A 24,406-nucleotide genomic window follows, 5' to 3' on the forward strand; every position below is an offset into this window, starting at 1 on the left:
AAGTCACAAGTTCATTCTAACTTTCCTGGAGCAAATTGTCTATCACAGTCTGTAATATATAACGGTGCTCACATGTTATATACCATATATGTGATCAGCAGCATGGAGATATTTAGTAGTGGTTCGACCAGATGAGTGGGAGTTCTTTGTTTCTTAAGTCCTGTTAGTTCTGTCATATCACCTAACATTTTGGATTTAGCATCTGGGCCATATTATTATAATACCCAGTATGTAGTTAGTATAGGACCTGGTATATAGTAACTTCTCAATCTTTTTTTTTTCTTTTAAGCAGCATGGTTAGTTTCAGTTAAGGATGTTTGACTCTTAGGAACATATGTTGGACTCAATACTTATATTTGAATAATTTCATGAACATGTTATAGTATATATATATATATATATATATATATATATGTATCTACACATACACTGTACATGTACCCATAAGCAGTTATGAATGGTCTGGATGACAGGTGGAGTGCATCCACACAGGTACATTACATCGGACATGAGAGAGAACATTTCCTTTGTTCACCTTGCCCTCCTTTGCTTGCCTCCCTCCACCTCCTCTTGCCCCTCTGCAGGTGGCCCAGTCCCTTTCAGTAACTGGCCTTCTGTGCAGCTCACATGTTGCTTCAGGCTGTGGAATGGATCACAGTCAGGAAGCATTTAGTTAATCCGGTTTGGGGGTGACACACCAGCGGGGACATGTGGAAGCCGGCACGGAACATTTCCTGGGCTTGCTTTCTTAGGGAGGTAATTGTATTTCTGTAGCTTGAACATGTGGGGATCCTGTTCTTCCGGCTCAGTCCCCCTTCTTGTTTCTATTTGTTTGTTTCTAATAGGTACCTAATTGTGGTATATAGTTTGGGGTATGGTGTGATGTTCAGGTACATGTAAACATTGTATACTAATCCAATCAGCCAAGTTAGCTTATCCATCACCTCTGTACTCAGCATTCCTTTGTGGCGAGAACAGGTGGTACAGTTATTGTTGTGTATAGCTCTCGCTGTGTGCCCTAGAACAGGAGAACTTGTTCAGCCTGTCTAGCCTCACCTCCCTACATGAAGAATCTCCCAGCCTCGAGATCAGTTTCTTTTTACATTATTATTTTATGATTTTTAAACTAGCCTGTTTTAATCGTACAAGAGGGGTTAATTGTCTTATTTCCGTACTCGTATACAGTACATATAAATCAACTCCACCCTTACCTCTCCCCACTCCTCACTTCCTAAAACAATTTCAACAGGTTTCAATGTTCAATCCGTACACATGCAATTAAGCTGCTATGTTCATCCTCATTTGCTCTCTCAGCCCTTCCCACTGCCCATAATAGAACCTGTTTTGCTTTTCTGTCTTAAAAATTAAAGTGTATTAATCGCACCAAGAGAGCTCACCCTGGTGTTTCAGATATGCTTATACTATTACTTTATTTAATATTGTATTACTTACTTGATTCATTTTTTTGTGCTGGTACTTGAGCTAAAATTCTGGACGTGTTATGGTCCCTCAGATTTTTCTGCTAAAGGCTAATGCTCTATCACTTCAACCACAGCTTCACTTCTGGTTTTTCTTTTCTTTTTGTGATTAATTAAAAATAAGAGTCTTACAGACTTTCCTGCCTGGGATAGCTTTGAACCTTGATCCTCATATCTCAGCTAGGATTTCTATATTTATCATATATTATTTGTACAAGGAAGGGTTTCAGTGTGACATATTCAAACATGCATATAAATATATCCTAATCAAACTCACTCCTCTTCTTCTCCCCATGACTCGATTCTTAAAACAATTTTAAGAGGTCTCATCGATCTATCTTCAAGTCCCACATCCTGCTTCTACTTTTTGACTTGCTCCTCTTCCCTCTCTTCTATTCCTGGATTTTCCTAGCATGGCAGGCATGAATACTCTGGTCCACGTGAATGGTACGGTGTGTGTGGTATCTTTTGAAGCTCACATTTATGCATCAATCTGGGCAAGTTTAGTTATCTCTGTTTGTGTAGATAAGGAAACCAGACATGGAGAAGGAAGTTGGGCTTTACTTTCCTAAGTGCTTTGCTGGATTGCCCCTCCAGCCTGCACATCTTCTGACTCTGGTCTCTTCTGCTATATCCACCAGGACTGACTTGCTGTTATACCCTGATATAGAACTGGTGCCCAGGAACCCACATGGTCCATCCACCTGTTGGAAATGTGATTTAGAAAAACACTTGATGAAACACCCCTGGGATTCTCTTAGCACATTTGTTTTTAGGAAATGATGACAGATGTATATGTGTATACAATGATTTCATTGCAAGTATTGTTTGTAATACAGAAAAATTTTAAACAGTTTAAATGCCCAATTATAAGGAATTTGTTAGGTGGACTATGGTACATTTATTTTGCCAGTGTCAGGTTTGAGCTAAGAGCCTCACACTTGCTCAGCTTGCTTATTAGGCTGGTACTCTACCACTTGAGTCATGTCTCCAGCACCACTTTGTGCTAATTATTTTGGAGATGGGAGTCTTGTGGATTTTTCTGCTGGTCTGGCATAGTATTTTATGATCACTGTTTGACATCACTGAGTATTATAAACAGGAGTTTTGAAATTTCATTTTTCAATGAATTACTCAACATTTTAGATATACCATTTTAGATATATAAAATGTCTACAGGGTAGGCTATGACTTTCTATGTAACTTCCTGAGTGAGAAACTCATGTGATGCTTTAGCATGTCTTTTCCTTCCGATTTCTACACCCTGCAATTTTACTATTGTCTCCTTCACATTTTCTTCTCTATTATCTCCAGTCAGTTTCTACAAGGTTTTAGACTTTATTTAGTCATGTATCTAGTGGAGTTGGTCTTGAGTTTATTCACACCCTGATTCGTGGTAGTAAAAAAACCCTTTGAGTTTTCCTTTAGCCAATCTGAGTTTCATTCTTTTAAGCTCCTTGTGGCCAGAGATCCCAGAGTTTGGCAATAAATTGCTTGTGAGGAGTCAAGGCTGGTGATAAGCTGCAAATTGACTTTATAACTCCTCTGGAGTGAGGCATGTTGGGATACTCAATAGATCTATCCCATTACATCGGAAAGTCTGATACGCACCAGCAGAGAAGAGTCCCTCCCTTAGTGCAGATTCATTAAGGAACAGAATGTGCACATTGGGGTGAATTCAAAGAGTTGGCCTTGCCCAGCCTTCTCTCTGACCACTGCGGTGGAAAATACGTTCAAGTCATTGGATGACCCTAAGAGGGTTATGACCTTGGTTTGGTAGGATTTCTTAAAGGAACCACAAGTGGAAGAAAGGCATCAAGGAGACAGGAAAGACTAGCCAGTCCATAGAAAAAAAGAAAATGGGTTCTTGGAGTAAGAGAAACAACAGAAGTCGAGTTCACTTGGAGTGTTGTCAGCATATGTTCTGAATTTGAAAACATTGTACAGAAGGGAAAGGCAAGGAAGCAAGGTTTAGCTGCGTAGCTTAGGAAATGTGTGGGAAAAGTGTTTGCAGCAGAAGGATTCAATTAGAAGCGCTTCCTGGCCTTCCCCTTTTCAGACCAAAAAGAGTGGTACAGAAAGTTCCAGATGAATGGATTAACGAACCTCATCAAATAACCTTCCTGGAGGTCAGGCTATTGCTTCCCATGTGTATTCCTCAGGATTTTTTTGTGGTTGCAAGGGACAGAAACCCAATTCAATAACAACTTAAGTAGAACCCAGAAAAGGACTTTATTGACTGCTGGAATGGAAAAGCCTAGTGGGTTGTGCTACTTTAGTCTTGGCTGGATCCAAAGGCCTCACACAGGGACATTTGAAATCTCTTTCAGTCTCAGATTTGCTTTCTGCTGAGATGCTTTGCTTCTTAGACTCTCCTTTCATGATAGAACGTTAACATATTTTTTAAACCAGTTCTGAGTCTCATTAGTCTGACAGTACCATACACCCATCTTGGTTTTATCCATGTAGGCCAAGCCTATATTTGATGCCCATGTAGGAAACTGAAGAGATGGCATCAATCTCATTGAAAGGACATAGTTCCACCATGGGGGAATGGAGGTCTCCCAGAGATGAATCAGGACACTGCCTTCAGAGGGGGAAATAACAATAGCTACTAGGTGGACAGAAGCCTGTTGTCTTCCCAGGTGGCATTTCTTCTGAAGATCAGATCTTAAAACTAGTTTTCTAACAGCATTATGTAACACCAAAGTAAATAGATTGCCTTCGCTGGGAAAGGAAGGTCACAGCCCTTCTTCTTTTTCTGCTATAATTTGTTCTACAATGACTAACTCTTTAGCCACAAATCTGTGACCAAAGGCTTATTACCATAGAAACTTTATTTTAGGGGACAATTAGCATCTATTGTTATTGCTGGAATGTCACTGTTTCATCAAGAGCTGCTAATATTGGTGCACTTTTGGTAGTCCATACTTCCCTATGGACTGTCACCTTCTAGTCAGTTCCCTGAGGTCATGGCTCATACCATCTCACCATGAGGCAGCTAATTAGTGGCTCGTCCTATGTCCACTTGGTTCTCCAACTCTTCCTCTACTGCAAGACAGAGGCGTGCGAGCTGCACAAATAAAGAGGAGCCAGTGAGGGTAATCCTGGGGTTGGCAACCCAAGAAGAACATCATAGAGTTCTATGAACAGTGAACCACTGTGTATGCAAAGATTACCTGTGTTACATGCAAAAGAGGAAGCATAAAGCATTGGAGTAGGTCTCTTTGTGCTTTTGAAAAGATTTGAGCTTTACTTATGTAGAAATGATGATTAAAGATTGCTAGTAGAGGCAACATGGCTTTTCCCCAAATGATCAACTAGGGAAACACTGAAAATTAAGGATTGTGCCTCTCAATGGCTGGGCTCATGATCCCTTGTGTCAGAATTTCCTGATGTATCCGGATAGATCCCTTTGGTTGCAAGCATGACAAAATGACCAATGTGAGAGAAGAGAAGAAAAGATATTTGAAGCTGGGCACTGGTGGTTCATTCTTATAATCCTAGCTCTTCAGGAGGCTGAAATCTGAGAATTGTAGTTCAAATCCAGCCCAGACAGAAAAGTCCAAGAGACTCTTATCTCCAATTAACCAGCAAAATGCCAGACTGGAGATGTGGCTTAAGTGACTGAGTGCCAACCATGAGTGAAAAAACAAGCAAAAACCCAAAGATCTGAGTTCAAGTGCTAATCCAGCGTGTGTGTGCATGCGTGTGTGTTTGTACATACCCCCCCCCACACACTATATTTTTTTGAAAAGAAGATTCTGGGGGACCACTTAGATGCTAAGGAAAGAAGCAGGAAGTGCCAGATTGGAGGCACAACGCAAGTTGTAGGGTGCCTACCATAAGCAAGGAGGCTGAGCAAGAGGGTGAGGCCCTGAGTTCAAACCCTACTACTGGCATGACAACATCAATGAAAGAAGCAGGAAGCAGCTCATCATAGCTGATATAGAAAAACTTTGCTGATCCGAATCATCACTACTTCTTCGCTCAAAATTCCAGGTTTTGAGAGAAGCATATGACTGGTGAAGCTTAGGTCCCATGTCAATTCCTTGAGTAACACAACGAATGGGAAATAGGATTTGGCTCTGAGGAGGTGAGTTCTCAGAGTTGCCTTCCCACCTAGACCAAGCCCCGTGGGACAATTCCCCTAATTACACTGTGCTGCTCTCAGGTCAGGGAAGAATGATGGACAGCTACCAGACAAACATGGAATGCCCTGCCTACCACGCTTGATGAAAATGCAGCAGCTCCACTCAAAACAAGTTTGATTTTATTCAACCAGAATTGAAGAATTTACAGATCTGGTATTTCTGTCTTAATATGCGACCCAGTTGAGACTTGTACTCACCATAGATGGAGAACCACTGGATGTTGTCAGAAGTGACATAGTATTAGTAAGTATTAAAAGACCTAACTGAAAGAGAGGAAAGTGTAATTTAGTCTCTCAGATTTGAGGCCCCCAGCTGCTGATCACTCGGCCCCATTGTTTTTGGGACTGTGCTATGCTAACATAGTACTGTGTGGCATGGGTTGGGGACGGGGACAGGCTGATCACATCATGGTGGCTGAATGAATAGCAAGGAGAGAAAAGCAAGGCTGGGTTCCCATTACTCCTTTGAAGATCACACCCACCTTGGCCCAGAAGACTTTCAAACAGGCCTTCCTCTACCTCTAAAAGATTACACCATCTCCCAAAAGTGCCTTGGGCTGAGGATAAAGCCTCTAACATACGGGCTTTCGGGGGAAATTTATGCCAAATCTTGGCATTGCATATATGCATTCATCTCTGGAAATTTGTAGTAATTGCTGACACATAAACCGGAATAGATTGGAAGGGAAGGAAAAGAGAAGGAAAGAAGCGTAGAGTTAGTAACCAAAGTTCTAATTACAGATTCCCTCTCCTCTCCAGGCTTTTCTTGGGAGCATGAAGGACCTACTTTTGGTGAGTATTTAAAGATTGTGTGAATTCTTTGAATAACGGCAATGCCTACCATCACTCCATGGTGCTGCAGGTAGACTCACCGAGGGTGAGGCTTGCAAGGGATTGCCTACTCACTTATATTCACAACTTTCACATTCAGTGTTTTATTCATGTGTGTCAATGTACAAAATAGTGGGTTCCTTGATGACATTTCATACATGTATAGAATGGCACATTGGTCATATTTACATGTTACCTTCTCTTGTCCCCCCTTCTTCTTCCCTGCTTATCCCTTTCTTTTCCCCAAATAGTCAGTCATCCCTTTACTGTAAGTGCCTTTAAAAAAAATCTGGAGGGCTGGGAAGGTAGCTCAGTGGTAGAGCGCTTGCCTTGCATGCCTGAGGCCCTGGGTTCGATTCCTCAGTACCACATAAGCAAAAAGAAAAAAAGCCAGAAGTGGCGTTGTGGCTCAAGTGGTAGAGCGCTAGCCTTGAGCTGAAGAGCTGAGGGACAGCGCCCAGGCCCAGAGTTCAGGCCCCATGACTGGACCCAAAAAAAAAAAATCTGGATTCTATATATGACAGAAAGGATGTGACATGTGTCTTTCTGGTGGGACTCACTTCCTCAGCTGGAACATATGAGTGGCACCATGATGGTTCTGAGAATGCCGACGAGATCACGAGATATTTGTAGGAGAGTTTTGACATGTAACCTGGCAATTACCTAGTAGCTACCATGAACAAATCACTAGAGCTAGTTTCTACCAATTGTTCATAGAGCAAATGTCTACTTTCAGAGTCCAGGAGAGGAAAAGAAAGTTACCTGTGGTCCTTGAAGAGCCCCCATTGGTTGGGACTCCCTTCTTCTTTCCCTTCATTGGACACTTCGGGATTGAGACATTGGATCCTCCAACCTCCAGTGTGCTGCCTCTACTTCCAGGCTGGAGGCAGGAGCAGCTTGTGCTTTAAGTGAGAGCACTATCTTCCTTCAGATTCACACAGGGGGCTCCTCTAGGGACGCTAGGCTCTGTTATTCATGTTGTTATCTCCTCTAGAAATACCCATTCTTCTTACTTATTCCTTTTATTTTTACACCAAAGATTTTGTCCCATGAAAGCACAGAGAAGGAAGAAAGGATAATAAATCATTTCCAGACTTCAGACACTGGAGAGACATCCCTCCACCAATGATGTGTGGAAGAATTTACTTGTTGGTTGTGATGAGAATCCTTACTAGCTAATAAAGATAGTAATGAAATGAAAATTAGAACTAATTGTTGAAGAGGACGTGGAGCAACAGGAATTCACATGCACTCGCTGAAGTTTTGACTTCAGAGCACAGCTTTGGAAAGCAATTTTTCAAGGCCCGGTATGGTGAACTACAGCTGGAATACCAGGACTTGGGAAGCTGAGGCAGGAAGATCATGAGTTCAAGGTCAGTCTGGGCTAAATAGCAACTTTCTGCCTGACCTGGGCTATACATTGAGACTGTGTCTCACAAAGAAAAAGAAAAAAACCAAACAAGTTTGATGTGGTGGCCCACACCTATAAACCCCGCTACTTGGAGAGCAGAGGGGTTGGGATGCTTGTAGTTAAAGAGCACCCCAGTTAGTAAGCTCCCATCTTAGCAAACCAGCCAGGCATGGTGGTATGGAGCTATAGTTTCCTCTTTGTGGGAAGTGTAGTAGGACCATTTTGATGTGAGGCCAGCAAGACCCTGTCTGAAATACAACTAAAGCAAAAAAGGATGGCATAGGTCAAGGGGCGTGGGTCAAGGGACAGGAGTCAAGTGGTACAGCTCCCTGAGTTTAAATAACAGTATCACTAAACAAACAAGAAAATGAAAATAAAAGGCTAGCTTGGAATTTTATTCAAAAGCTAAGCATACATATCCCAGTCTACTGGGATATTTATTTTGTATTAGTTTTTTTTTTACAATAATAGCTACAAACTGGAAAGAACCTGTGTCTGTTTAAGACAAATGGTTAAACAAGCTATGTTTCAAACCACCTAGTAGACTACTACTCAGCAATTAAAAAGGAATGAACCATGTGGTCTTCATTCATCATGAATGGATCTCCAAATAATTATGCACGAAAGAACCTGCCAGAAGGAGTACATACTGTGTGATTCTACTTATATAAAACTGTCAAAAATACAAATTTTGAGTGATAGATAGCAGATCCATGGTTGCTTAGGAGTAGAGGTAGTAGAGGGAATAGAAGGCATAAGAAAATTCTGAGGGCAATGGAAATATTTATCTTTATTTTGGTGATGGTTTTACAGTTGAATACATACGTCAAAACAGATCAACTTGTATGCTCACAGCATATGTGAGTTAGTATATTTCAGTTATATCTCAATAAAATTGTTCTCTGATGTGGAAAGAACATTGGATTAGGGATCAGAAGACAGGGTGTTAATCTTGACTCTTTTTCATAATCAGATAGTCCCTTGAGTGAGCCATTGTTTTTGTTTATGTTTGTTTTCATCAGTGGTGGGGCCTGAACTCTGGGCCTGGGTGCTGTTCCTCAGCTCTTCAGCTCAAGGCTAGCATTCTAACATCTGAGCCATAGTGCCACTTTCTGCTTTTTCTGTTTATGTGGTGCGGAGGAATCGAATCCAGGGCCTCATGCACATTCCTAGCCACATTCCCAGCCCCCTTTTTAAATTTTTAAACAGAAAGTGATAGATTGGTTTATGTCTAAGGTCTCATGTAGTTGAAAAAAAATTTGATAGTGTATTGGCCTTTTAGCCAATAGGCAAATTTGTCAAGGTATCAGTTTCTCCAATTGATCTCTAACTCTGTGGTAATTTCCTCCCAGTGTTAAATCGATTTGCTGAATTCTCAGATCTCAAGCACAACAAACCAGTAGAAAGAACTTTTTTAAGCTTCGAAAAGAGATCAATAGAAGCATCAGGTCTTCATGTTAAGTCTGTTATCAGTTTCTGCAGATTCATAAGCAACTCTCTGATGAAGGATGTAGGTCAGCAATGATTCTTGAAGGTGAGACCCACAAAGGAAATGTGCTCCACTTCCTTAACATGAAGGTGAGAGTCTACACAGCAACCCCAGGGTCTCACACACTGATGCTGCTGTTCAACCTTCCCAGCACCGCTCTGTGGGACAAATTTTCTCCTGAAGCCCAGGAGCACTTTGTGTCAGAATGTACTCGTGAGATCTTGAGACCATAAAGCTCTCCCACGTTCCCTTTATGAATTTGTTTTTGTGCCTGGGTGCTGGTGGCTCATGCCATGCTTGTAATCTTACCTACTAACAAGGCTAAGATCTGAGAAATCATGGTTCAAAGCCAGCATGGGCAAGAAAGTCAATGAGATTCTTATCTCCCATTAACCAGCAAAAATCCAGAAGTGGATCTGTGGCTCAAGTGGTAGAGTGCTAGCCTTGAGTGAAAAAATAAAAAGCTTAGGGACAGTATCTAGGCCCTACGTTCAAGTTCTAGGACTGGTACAAACAACAATAACAAACAAACAAAGCCATGACATAAGATCTTTTTTTAGAGCCCAGGCAGACCTCTCACTTTCTTCTTTGCCTCAGCCATTGAAGTGCTGGGATTATGGGTCTGTACCACCCCTCCTGGCTCCTTTACTTTATGTTTAAACTGTGTATAGTATAGGGTAATGTAAAATGCATCGAGATTGATGTTGATAGCAAGTCTTTCCTGTTAATAATATCACTGGGTAATATGGTTATTTGGGCACATGGAACATTTCCCCAAGGGCATGAATGGTGGTTCTGGGTTCATTTTTGTGTCCGCTTAGGGCTGAGCACCCAGTAGGTGTTCAGTGAGTCCTTTTTTTAGATACAGGCACAGATGATGACTAAGAGCAAATGTAGGAATGCAGGATGTTAATTTCTCTATTGGACACACAGCCTCTGTACGAATCTTACCGACTGCAAAGGAAATGTCACCAACTGTCAGAGCTACAGCAACACATTGCTTCAACATATGTGCTGGGGAAGCCAGAAATTTGTTATTGTATGTGTGAGAAACCCACAACCCACAGGGAGAGAAATGCTCTGAGATTCTTCGCTGGACTCCGATGTATTTATACACGTTTTCTCCTCTTCTGATTCATAAGGAACATGTGTCAGTAGACTCCTTTGGTATGAGGTACAGCTACAACTCCAGCGAGTTAGGGTCTCTACCCCTGTCTGTTCTCACTTGTGTTGTGGGATCCTTTTCTCCTTCCCCCAGGATTGACTAATTCATCCAGAGCACTAACAAAGACTTGAAAACTCACTAGAAGAGGCTTGGGGCATGAAGGTTTTAGAGACATGGTTGCTGGGTGGGTGTTCCTACTTCTGGAAGTACATGGAGCTTCTAGCTAGGACGTGGGAGAGGAGGTGGGGGTGGTACCTGAACTGGAAAGCTGACTCAGGTTCCAGCTCAATTTGGGGGTACTAGCGAAGGAAAACCATTAGCTGTCAATAGTCAACCCTTCTACTGTGGTGTCCAGTTGGAACTAGAAGCTATAGGCATTCTGGCTACTTCTATTTACAAACCTCTACCTCACCCATTTCTGTGGACCACCTCCATGCTGGGCTCTAGGAGATCCTTCAGCTAGTTCTCCCCTCCCGCCTGCCTCCCCCAACTGGCCAACAAAGATTAACACACACGTAGACTTTGGGAGCTCATAGTAACCTTTAATAATGTCCTTATCCAATTGCAATGGCATAGAACCTGCTGCTGGAATTTACCCTGCAATTCATGGCACTTGGGGGCAGATCTCCTTTGTTGGGAGTAAGTCCACCTCACCTCCACCATCAGACTTCATGGGTTCTAATCCTAACTCTATCATTTTCGACCTAAAGACTTCGTTTCTTCTAGGCTATTCCCCACTCCCCTCACCCCAACCCCCCTTCGCTGATCTCTCTAAGAATCTCTTTCATAGAGCTGTCTAAAGTAAGCCAGAAGGGATGAGGCAAACATGAAGAAAGAGGTCATGTGGTATAAATTAGTTGAAGACCTATCTTTTGTTTTTTGCATCTTTTATATTTATTACAAACCTCCTCCAGTTTTACAATAAGCAATCTTTTTTTCTGGTAAATCAAAGGACTACTGATTTCTTTTTTGTTTGCACTGGTGTTTCAAAAGAGTAAATACTGTGAAATCTTAAAGGCAATGGTCTAACAAGCATTTGTAATGGCAATTTTCTTAAGCTATAAGTATCAGTTTGACAGAGAGAGAGAGAGAGAGAGTTTGCCTCCTCTTTTTTTTTTGGAAGGATATCAGGGGCTCATACGTTTGAAGACAGCAAGGGAAGTTAGGAAGAAGGAAGCTCCAAGCAACCTCCTGCCTTCAGGAATGTTTAAAGATGGAATCTAGTTTAAAGACGGAATGGTGTAGCAGCTGTTTTCCAATCTCTGTCATTCTGTGCGAGGCCCAGGCTCCAGCCAGGGAGCTCTTGCTTGGCTTCGCCAGTATTGAGCACAGGGCTCAGGAAGGTGAGCTTTGGTTGAACAGTTGAGCATAGTTTAGCAGAAAAGTTAGTGATGGCTAAGAATTGTGCATTCCCAGGGATTTCCCAAACACAAACTGCCAAATGGACTAACATATTTTTATCGGCCCAGATGCCTTGTATTCATAAAGTGCTTTGTGGAATGGCAACTCCCTTGTACAACTACTTAAAGATAATTAAAAAAAATGAGATCATACATGTTAGGCTCTTAGCATAATGTTTGCCAGAGGAGCAGCTATTTGCTCAATCTGAGCTGTTATCATTGGCTGAATTGGAGGCTGCACAAGGCCACACCTTGTGTCTGTGTGTGCCAATCATGGCCAGGTTTATATTAGCCAGTTACAAAATAGTTGTTGAATGAATAGCTGTCTGCTTCTACTCAATGTATGGCATCGTGTGATTATAAAGTTTGTGTTTCTCCCTCTTCGGTGGTAGGCCGTGTTTGGTGGTTAATTTGGCTCAGGGTCTGGGGATTCGAGAGTCTGGACTGGTGTCAGCTCTGCCTTGTCATGGACCCGTTCGGTCACCAAGGATGGGACTAGACAGGCAAGAAGGGATCCCAGCTCAGAACCGGAAGTCAGAGCGTGACTTGAGGGTCAGGACTGATTGAGAACAACTTGTTCTGTGAGAACTCAGGGGTCCCACCAGGGTCCCCTTTGTCCCTTCTGATGGCAGTGGCTCCCAGGAGGACCATGTACCTCTGAAAGGTTCCACATCACTTCTGCACCCTGATTCGAGCACTGAGCCTCCTACCCATGACCGCTTGGGGAACAGACCACATGCAAACTACAGCAATATCCAAAGTCAGACGCAAAATACAAAAGGAAAACTTTGATTTCCTTTGACTTGTGAAGAAACTTTTAATTTAGAAGTTCCTATGCTTAGTCCCTGACGTAAAATTTCATGATAAGGGTCTCTGGATTTTTTTTTTCCCCGCTCGTGGGGGCTTGAATTCAAGGCTTGGGTGCTATCCCTGATCTCTTTTCCTCAAGTCTAGTTCTCTACCATTTTAAGCCACAGTGCCACTTCCGACTCTGGAGATTTTAACATCAGTATTTCTAAGTTCCTGTAGAATTTCTATGACTCTTATGCTAAGATAATCTCTTCTAGATGGGGTCACTGCTTAGAAGAACTAGAATCTGCTAAGTAATGGGTGCCTTGTTGATTTGAGAGCCCTCCTCCTCCTCTTCCTCCTCCTCCTCCTCCGTCAGGCTATGATCAATGAATTTATTCTTTATTGGGAACCCAATTCATGTTCTCTTTCATTATTTGAGTTTGAGTTTCTGTATGTGTGGGCCTGTCTGCCTGCTTCCCTGCACTGGGGCTTGAACTCTCAGCTTCTCGCTCGCCTTTTCTGCTCATTGCTGGTAGTCTACTACTAGAGCCACAATAAGCATCTTGAGGACTTGTCTACCCAGGCTGGCTTTAAACCTCGATTCTCAAATCTCAGCTTCCTGAGTAGCTAGGATTGCAGCTAGGATAGCCACTGATGTCTAGCTTGAGTTGTTATCTTTAACAATATTTCGTTGCTGGGCCTACAGTATTAAGAAAAGTTATATGTGCCAATCAGTAATCATTTCACTCATCCATTAGGTATTTATGGAATGCCCTTTGTGCCTAGGGCTAAGAACCAAGCTCTCACATAGCAAATAAAAGCAGACACAGCTTAGGGTCACGTGGAGCGAGGCATTTGGAGGAAGAGACTGACATGCATCAACCACAACTGTGCATGAAGTCTTCTGTGATGAGAGTTTTGAAGACATGTGTGTTGTTGCTAAAAGAAGGATCTGGATTTGTCCAGATGATCAAGAAAGTCTTTCCTATAAGTGACGCCTGAGTTGAGTGCTGAGGAAGGAGATGATCTTGATTAGTCAGAGAAGGGAGAGTCTCTAGGGACCATCAACTGGAAGTGCATAAGCTCTGAGGCCAGAAGGAAGTTATCTGGAGACCATGAAGTCCTGGATGTCAGCTCATTCAGGTTCCTGCAAGTCATGCTGAGGAGTTTTGTGAGCAGTGGATTTCAGTCTTGGTCATGACCCAGCGTCATCTGCATTTAAAAAGACAACGACACTCCAGTTTGGGAAAAGGCCAGGAGGGGGCGGGAGTGACAGCAACACTCCCCATAGCGATTGTGACTCAGAAGCCTGAAGAAATGTGTTCTTGGGTTGGGATGTGTAGCTGGTGACAACTGTGGTGAGAACCACTCTACCAGGCATGTTGTCTCCCAACATTTGATAACTGACAACTCAAATACTGTGTTTAGTGCTGGCCTCTGTGGAGGCCTTGTTAGCAATTAGAATTCTACATCATCTCTCAGAGTGATCACAGTGACTTTCCAGAAAAAAGACATGTGCAGGAGAAAGATGCACAACGACGATGCATTTATTATCTCGGCTCTAGTCAAACTTCATCCTTCCTGTGCTTGTTTGAAAAAGCGATTGTAACCTTTCTACCAAGGTTCCACGGGTGCTGCCGTATGTGGAGCATGTAGATGACACACTGAGCAGCAATGACGGGTTCTATGATATGTTCATAGGGAATAATGGTCTAAGTCTTAACAAAAGAATGATGCCAGCTTCTGCAGAGGAGATGGAGGGCTTTGCTGAGGAAGTAATCGTTGGCTTGCTTATAATAACTGCTGAACAAAAGGAAATCTGCATTAGAGGAAAATGACTATTGTAGACTCAGTGTTAACATAGAAGATGGATTTGGTTACTAGGTAATATATAATCATGTTCTGTGTGCATGTGCGTGCATGTGGGGGGATATTCTGTATGTTAGAGATACATTTTATATTCAGTAGACTTAGACTATTCTGATCCTGGGCCTGTCCAGCATGGTAGCCACTGGCCACACGTGGCAATTTGCCTTAATAGTTCAATTAATTAAAATTACATGCCATTTAAAATTTACCATTGCAAAGACTCAGTCACCACCAGTAACCACTGGGCGCCATATTAGACAAAGAGACAGAAAACATGCTGTCCATCATCATCGACAGTTCTACTGGAGAGTTCACTGTAGTTCCCTAACTGGCTTCATGAGAACAAGAATTAATTTGGAGTTGTAGGGAGACTTCAGTACGGCCAGTCCAGAAGGAAAGAGGCTCCAGGACATTGAGAGTCTTTAGACCATAAGAGTGAGGGGTGTCAGATGATTGAAGGAAGCAATTCTGATGGTCTTGATTTGTGGGTTTACCTCTCACGTTAGTGACATGATGATAAGAAAAGCCACAGGCAGGTAAGATAAACAAGAATTGTGGGTGGCTGGACTAGTGTCATGGTGGAGAAGAGTTGGAGAGAAAAGTCGGGTTAAGGTGTGCGCCAGAGAATAAGGGTTGGATGTCTAAGAAATAGTGGGGCTGTGAATAGGGTGAAGGAACAAGCTTTGGGGCTGGCGGACTGATGGGTGTGGCTTTGTTGACACTACTGTGTCAAATCAAGTCAATGGGTGGGGAACCACGCTGCCCTGGCCATTGAACCTATCAGCCTCCCGGTCCAGAAGGAAAGTGGATTGGCTAAGAAACAGGAGTGCTCTTTCTCTGGGAATTTTGGCTTGGGTAATGAATTTTTGTCAGCGCGCATCTCAGTATTTCTATCCACTGCTATCAAACAAAGAAGGTTACAGCCTACCCAAAGGTTTTTAGGTTGTGTAAAAGGGGGAAAAAATCAACTTGAGGGAAGGAAAGGGTATACTGAAAGTGGATAGGATAAAGCAGGAAAACTTGCTCAAAACCATGAAGGAGGAAAAAGCCTAGCATGTTTGGGAAAGAATCCCGGAAACAAAGCCAGTGTAATGTAAGAATCTACAGGCCAGTAATTGAGGGTGGCTGGACTGCCAAGGGTGTGCTGGAATGCTGTGATAAGGGAGGCACAGTGGAAAGAAAAATCTTGGTCTTTGAAGCCAGGGCTCCTCCTTATTTCACCCCAGGCTCTGTGATTGCTGTGAGTTTAACACTGTGATTTCCATTTTTTTTTGTCGGTTGTAGGGCCTAAACTCGGCCTGGGCGCTGTCTCTCAGCTCAAGGCTCAAGGCTAGCGCTCTACCACTTGAGCCACAGCGTCACTTCCAGCTTTTTCTGTTTATGTGGTGCTGAGGAATTGAACCCAGGGCCTCATGCATGGGAGGCAAGCACTCTACCACTGAGCCACCTTCCCAGGCCCAATTTCCTAATAATTGCATTCAGTAAGAAGGAGTTTGCTATGGAAATGGGTATCTGCATTTGAGTTTTTATTTTATTTTATTTATTTATTTTTGAGGTTTGGACCTGCTTGGATCATCTGAACTGACTTGGAACTCATGATTTTTCCTGCTTCCACCTCTTGAGTGCTGGGATTATGGGAGTGAACCACCATACTGAGCAGTGACATATTTCAACAGTGCAACTCAGTCATGTGAAATATTACAGCTTCTTTAAACATCAGGGTTATCTATTCCTTTTGCCTTTGCTCATCTTTGAACAGACCTTCAGTCTGTCTCTCTCAGAGTTTCTCTCTCACCTAAGTGGATACCTGTGTATACACATTGCATGCTCTGTCAAGGACTAACGTCAAGACCACTGGGACACAGACTGGGCCTACCAGGCCATCGTGAACCTCATGAAGATGTGCTTGGTCCCATTTAGCAGTAGTTGTTGAATTTCAGAGATGGTTTTAAAATACCTTCAGTTTTCCTTGTGAGTTTCCTCGTGTGCTTTACCCTTTCCGTGTTGATATGGGGTCTCTGTGGCAGAATCTGCAGCTCTTCCGTGTATCTTGCCTCTGACCTCTAGCTCTAGTTGACCATCACAGCTTCAGCTCAACTCAACTGGAGTCAACAACTTACTAACTGATTTTGGTTATTCATCATGGGGAAACATCTGGATTCCTCCAGACCATCTATCTCTTTGCCAAAAACATGCTACACTTTCCTTCTCCTTGGCCGGTTCAGAATTACAAATGCAAAGTGATGCCTGGCCCTCATTTTCTCCTCCCTCCACCTCAGCCCAGATTCTAGCTAGGATCTTGATTCTGTTTGGAATCAATACTCTCATGCCTGCCTGCCTTTCTTCTTCTCCTACATTCTAGCTGGACCCCTACCATGAGAGAAATTCCCTTGTATCCTTGCCCAGTTGCTTGGTTCCTCTAGCTTGTGGTGAAGAGACAGAAAACAACAACAAAAGTTCATTCAGATCTCCAGGCTTACTTTTGCTATGTTAACGGGAGACTTTTCAAATTCCCTTTTCTTGCTCAGCTCTGTCTAGCTCAGATCATCATTGTCTCACTGGCGTGTCTCCGTCCTGCGGGGATGGTGATGAATGGAAACACCAACAGATGAAGTTGGAGGATGTGCGAATCTTAAATGGCAAGGAATACAGAAACAGGCTGTTTAGCTCCAGCAGACTTTGTCACTGCATGCTCTCAGAGGGGTGGTTTCTTAGGTCCCCTAGTTCTTCGTAGGGGACTGTCAGCAATGATAGTGTGGAGTGAGAATTCTGCTCAGCATCTAAAGCTTAACATTTTTATTTTTAAATCCTTTCTGAGCCCTTTTGCTGCCTGATTCATCTGGAGACTCCAAACCACGTTTGCCATATACACGCGTGTGTTTCCCATGGTAATATGCAGTAGATCCTATGCACAAGATAGTGTATGTGTGTGTATATATGCACTGTGGTCTTTTTTTTTTTCTGGTCCTGGGGCTTGAACTCAAGGTCTGGGTGCTGTCCCTGAACTTCTTTTTGCTCATGACTAATGCTCTACCACTTGAGCCACAGCACCACTTCCAGTTTTTTTTCTGAGTAGTTTCTATTAGAGATAAGAGTCTCATGGACTCTTCTGCCGGGGCTGTCTTCGAACCCTTGTCTTCAGATCTCAGCCTCCTGAGTAGCTAGGATTACAGGTGTGAGCCACTGGCACCTGACCTTTCTTTTTCACTGTCTGCTACAACCTTATGATGATGAAGCTGAGGACAATTCCTTGAAATAGACATTATAGCCGCTGAATCCTATTTCTGTCATCTTAGACTCTAAAACTGAATGTCATGGTCATAACTTAGGCAGTATTTTTTTAAAAATCATTTTATTGCAGAGTTTCTCATCCAAAGAGCTCTTCCCATTTTGGGATCAGATGATTCTTTGTAGTGAGGGCCTGTCCTGTGCCACTAGTAGTAGCACCTCTAGGGTTCACCCTTTTTGAAGCTTCCCAGTGTGTCCATCAACAAATATCTTTGGACATTGCCAAATGTCCCCTGGAGGAAAAACTCTCTTTTGCTGAAAACTTCTGTTCTGGTATGCATCTGGTGATTCATAGAAACAACAACAGGAAAATTGGGACTGTTTCCCCAAGAGCTGTAAAACAGAAGGATACATAAAGTTAAAATATATCTTTGTTTAACAGTTTAAAAAGTACTGTAATTATTACATTACTAGAATGTTTACGAAGTGCCCAACATGCAGGTTTTTTTTTTAATGGCTCATGTATGGATTTTGGATTTAATCCAGTGGCAAAGAGGCTTGCTCCTGATGATTTTGAAAACAGAGTGCTGACAATATCTGATTTATGTTTGAGAAAGGTATCTGTGATGGCAGAGAGGATGGATGGAAGGAACAGGGGCTGGTGACAGGAAGCTCAGGCTGCACTTAGCCAGCAAGCTCAGTACTGACAGAAGAGACAGATTGGGAGTGTGAATACACTGGTTGGACTGAGATAATTAGCTGCAATCAAGGCTTGATTCAGATTCTCTCTCTGAAGTGCAGCAAGGCCCATAGTGAGAGCTCCAGTGAAAGTTCTGTTTGTAGGCCATTGTTGAATCAAAGGGTTGAACAGAAAGAAGTCTCTATTTCAAACCCCAGTGGGAGGACCAAAGTATAATCATAAGCTCTCAAAATATGGCCAACGGTCCATTTCTTGAGTGGGCTTTGTGCAGAAACAGCAATGTCACTTGTGATGACCGGAAGTCTTCTCTTTGTTAGCTCTAAATCACTCATGGGCAAAGTCATGGTGAAAGTTTTCAGGGAGAAATGACAGTTTGTTTGTGCTTGTTTTAGTACTGTATTCATAGTTTACCTGCTTTCACAGGAGACTTGGCTCCTAAATATCCTAGAACATAACTCCATTGTGCCGCCTCGGACATTCTGTGCATGTTGTGTTCCAGTGGATGAGAAATGGCGATGGTGGCCGCTGAAATGGATTTAGAACTTGCTTGGCACATGGATCAGCAATCCGTCTTGAAGAGAGGTAGCAGCACACAGCAGAATTCCGGATGCTGCCGTGGTAGCTGATTAATTTTGAGCTAAAAGTTGTGCCTGCTTTTGTTTCTGTTTTATAAGATTTGCTGCTTATCAATCACCAGTGGCTGACTGACACAGTGATAAATCCTCAAATTAGCTTTTGGGGGTGTGGTTTTCAGTAAAGAACAATTTTTTTCCTTCCTTCCTTTCCTTCCTTCCTTCCTCCCTCCCTCCGTCCCTTTCTTCCTTCCTTCCTTCCTTCCTTCCTCTCTCCCTCCCTCCCTCCCTTCCTTCCTTCTTCCTTCCTTCCTTCCTTCCTCCCTCCCTCCCTTCCTTCCTTCCCTCCCTCTTTCCCTCTTTCCTGCCTTACCTCCTTCTTTCCCTTTTTCCTGCTTTCCTACCCTCTTATCTGTCTCTGTCTCTGTCTCTGTCTGTCTGTCTCTGTCTCTCTCATTCTCTTTCTTTTTTGTGCATGTGCTGTTACTTATGCTTAGCTAGGGGGCTTTCCCTTGGCTGTTTTTGCTAAAAGCTGGTGCTCTACCACTCAAGCCACACCTCCATTTCTAGCTTTTTGCTGGTTGATTGGAAATAAGAATCTCATGGACTTGTTTTCTCAGGCTGTCTTGAACTGCAGTCCTCAGATCTCAGTATGCTGAGCAGCTAGGATTACAACAGGATCCAGCTCCCAGCCCCTCCTCCTCCTCCTCCTCCTTCCTCCTTCTCCTTCCTCCTCCTCTTCTTCCTTCCTCTTCCCCCCTCCTCCTTCTTCTGTTAAGAAATTAGAGACATTTCAACCTTCCCTGCCATATCCCTCTTGAACTTGTGATCTTTTTCCCCCCTCAATAATTAGAATAGTGAGTTTTCTTAATGATGAATTTGTTCTTCAGTTATCTGAAAGAGTGCTGTCATTCAGATTGTGATATTAGATATCTTCCTGTACATCAATGAGTTCTGTGCAAAGTTTCAGCACACAGACAAAAATAAGGAAAAGCCCCAGTCTTTCCCTCTAGAGTTTGATGTTTACAAAATCCACTCTCTTCACACTGTACAAAACAAATCTCTAAGGCTTTGCTTATGCTGTACTGATGTGCCACTTTTGATTTTTTATTTAAGCTCAAACTAGCTGCTGGTCTCCTGCTGCTCCTGCTGTATAGTTCTTCTGATTCACCGCCAGACAATCCCTCTCAATATAAAAGTCATGTCTATAATCCACTGGCAGGCCACCCAAAGTGGTCTTTTGATATTTTGGAGTTGTTTTAGTGTACAGTGCTAGCTTCTGGTTTCATAAAACACAAGTTCCATAACAACTGTAATCACACAGCGTATTTTTTTTCTTAGACACTAGGCCAAGGGTTTCTGGGATATCTTGCTTTTCCTAAGTTGCCTAGCTCTCCTTTTGTTCCCTCAGTTCTCACTTCTTTCTCCTTGGCACCTCCAAGTAAGGAAATTATTGGATATCCTTATTCTTGTTTCTGCCTACTTAAAATAAGAGCAGGTCAAATGCATTTGCATTCAAGTATGATGATGCTAACAGGGATGATGCTGGTGATGATGGTCACGGTGATGTTTAGAATGCTGCTATGGGAAGGCTAGTATGCATTGAGGCTTGATAAAGTGTTTTATGTACTTCACTGAAACTTCATGTCTCTCAATGATAGTACCCATTTTACAGATGAGGGAACAATGAGAGATCACAAGTCAGTGGTGGTAATCAATAGAGAGAAGAAAAAGTTATCCTGGATGTTAAGTATAAAATAATATCTGAGGGCACTGATTGATTAGCTTATTAGCAAAAATTTTCATTCTAATCTATATACAAGGCCTGAAACTGAATACTATGCTATAGCATTCTCCTCATGATTCTTACTATGCTTAGAGTGATGATTATTCTAGAGATTCATAAGAAACCTAGGATATACCAACATATCTGCTGACATGTAAATGAAAATTTGCTGTGTTCAAAACTTGGTTACTAGAAGTCTATAAGACATGAGTCCCTTGTAGAGTACTACACCAAGAAGGGATTAAATTTAATCCTCTTATTATGAGTATTTAATCTATTTTTAAAAATTAAAATTACCTGTCAGTTATAATAAAATACCTTAGATGTATTTAACATAAAAATGGAAAAGCCTGAATCCCAGTTATTAATTTTTATTAAGTTGGGATTGGATCTTTGTTTCTAACACTGTTACAATTTTTAGAAAAGAATATTGGTGAACTGTGTTTTGCATATAACTGTATCCTTACAATTTGTTAGTTTTCTGACTACTTTGACTTACTATAGATTTAGGTAATTCTAAAATAATAAGGTAAAGGGGACATGCTAAAATATAAATGGGTTAAAAGGATATTTTGCTTTTTATATGGGCACTACACTAGTGGCACTTATATTCTATGGGATGGTACAATACAAATGTTTGAAACTCCAAAAATGCTATGGTGAGCTGAGCGCCAGTGGCCCACACTTATAATCTCAGCTACTTAGAAGGCTAAGGATCAAAGTTCAAAGCCATTCCAGGCAGACAAATCTGAGACTCTTAACTCCAATTAATCAGTAAAAAGCCAGAAGTGGAGATAGTAGAGCTCCAGCCTTGAGCAAAAGAGCCAAGCAAAGAGTACAAGGCCTGAGTTCAGCGCCAGTACTAATGTGTACTCATGTATGAGTGCATTCACACACACACACACACACACACACACACACAATGCTAAGTTGATGTTTGAGTTTACAAATGAGACCTAAGGAAGACTGTTCTTGATTTAGACATCAAAGAAGCTATGCCCTCTTGGATTTGTCAATAACCATCATTAGTTAAGCAAAGCTAAATGGAGGCATTGTTTAATACAACTGTTTGAAATTACACACACACACACACACACACACACACACACACACACACACACCACAATTATTTTAAATCCAAATTCCCTTATAGATAGTGGTATGGAAATGAGAAGTTGTAGAGTTATACAGAGTATAGTTTGTTTCTCTTAGTATTTAATAAACAATGAAAAAAAGAAAGATGGGTATACATACTCAACCTAGCTATAAGGATGTTCACTACAGTGTTGTTTTGAATGGCTGAAAATTAGAAACCCAAATCTCTGACACTAAGCAATTCATTAAAAAGATGATATAAAATATAGCCATTAAAATGACAATGCAGAAGACTAATGAAGACATGGGGAAATAGACCCAAGCAATTTTCTAACAGTATGCACAGTCAGATTCCATTTTTAAACGTTTTGTATGTACACATAAAACTGATTAGTAAAGGCATACTTAAAATGTTAGCAGTGACAAAAACAATAGTTATCTCTGGGTGGTAAGATGGTAGATGTTTTTATGGTCATTTTTTTTAATTTTTGAAAAATATCCTACAATGAGCATGGATTACTTGGGTAATTTATGTAAATGGCAAAAACTGTAAAAGAAGAGAAAAAAAGAGAAAGAAGAATAAGCTCGTTAATTAAAGGCTTAGAAAAACAAGGAACCTTGTAAAATAAAAATATCACATGCTGGCGCCAGTGGCTCATGCCTGTAACCCTAGCTACTCAGGAGGCTGAGATCTGAGGATCATAGTTCACAGACAGCTCGGGCAGGAAAGTCCATGAGACTCTTATCTCCAATAAACCACCAGAAAACCAGAAGTGGTGCTGTGGCTCAAGTGGTAGAGTGCTTACCTTGAGCTGAAGAGCTGAGGAACATCTCCCAGGTCCAGAGTTCAAATCCTATGACTGACAAAAATAAAAAATAAAAAATCTCACACAAGAGCACAGCATCAGTGGCCCATGCCTGTAATCCTTATTTCTGAGGAGGCGGAAAGGTGAGAATCGTGTTTCAAAGCAAGTCTGGGCAGAGAAGTCTATGAGGTTATCTTCAATTAACTACCCAAAAGCCAGAAATGGCTGTGGCTCAAAGTGATAGAGTGCTAGCTCTGAGCACAAACGCTCAGGGAGAGCACGCAGGCCCTGAATTCAAGTCTTCAGACTAGTGCACGTGCACACCCACTATTCACTTCCCCCACATCACACACAATATAATTTGAGTAACATTGATAAAAATGGAGGACACTCTTGTCCTGGGTGATTGACTTTTCCTTTTTTGTTTAAAGCTGGTGCTTTCTCACTTGAGCCATGTCTCCACTTCTGGCTTTTTGTTGGTTAATCAGAGATAAAGAGTAGCTTGGATTTGTCAGCCTGGACTGGCTTGAAACCTTGATCCCAGCCTACTCAGTAGTTAGGATTACATATGTGAGCCACTGACATACATCTCCTCTTGCATTTCTTAGGCTCTTACTTTGCAGACTGAATGTTTCAGACAGAGATTTAGGTTTGACTAGGCAACTAAGCCTGTTTGTCCTCTGCTATAAATTACTTGACCTAAACATTGCTCTGCTAGAGGTTTATCTGAGCAGTTTATATATCTTTTCAATTCAGAATCACAGCAACCATGAGATTCAATCACCGGCACCATTTTTGAAATCCCATTCATAATTTATGAACTTGCAGGATTATTGAGTTCATTCCCTGTGCCACACCACTCCCAGAGTGCAATTGAAATACAAAATAAATACAAAACAATTATGATGATGAGAATGGTTAAATCACAGGGAAAATAAAATTATAGCTATTTTACATGAACCTTGGAGAAACTTAATTTGGTTATAAAGGTGGGAAAATGGGTGCCTTTGACTGTAAATTATATTGGAATTAAAACATGGAGGCTGCTATAATACTGACTTTCCAAATATTAATGTGCTAAGATGATTGAAAATTATAATGTTGAAGTGGGATGTGATTAACGAAGGGTAAGGTTGGTAGAGTTGGGGAGTGTGTGGGCTGTACCAGCACCAGCTGCATAATTTGTGTGGCCCAGGGCCAAACAAGAATGCAGGACCCTGTGTTCAAAATGATTAAGAATTTCAAGATAGTGAAAACAAGGCACTAAACCAAACACTGAGGCCTTCTAAGTTCAGGACCAATGCTACTCAGGTTGTATCTCCACGAAGCCAGCTAGAGACCTCAGTCTTATTCTGTAATTGAACGTACAATCAATCCAGTAATGTGTTTCTTCTAAGCTTCATGTTCATGTCCAAAGCCAAGGGGTATTTTTCTTCAGCACATTCTTTGTTGAGGTGACAGAGATCCAACCCCTACATGGTGTAGGTAATAAAATACTTTTTTTGACTCACATAACAGTTAAAGGTTGGTGACAGCTTCTCTCTAGAGCAGAGATCAGTGAAGTTCTTCTGATAAAACCAGATAGCACATATGTTCAGCTTTTATGGGCCACAAGGTCTAGTTATAACACC

This window comes from Dipodomys ordii, unplaced genomic scaffold (assembly GCF_000151885.1).
Source record: "Dipodomys ordii isolate 6190 unplaced genomic scaffold, Dord_2.0 Scaffold12, whole genome shotgun sequence".
NCBI lineage: Eukaryota > Metazoa > Chordata > Mammalia > Rodentia > Heteromyidae > Dipodomys > Dipodomys ordii.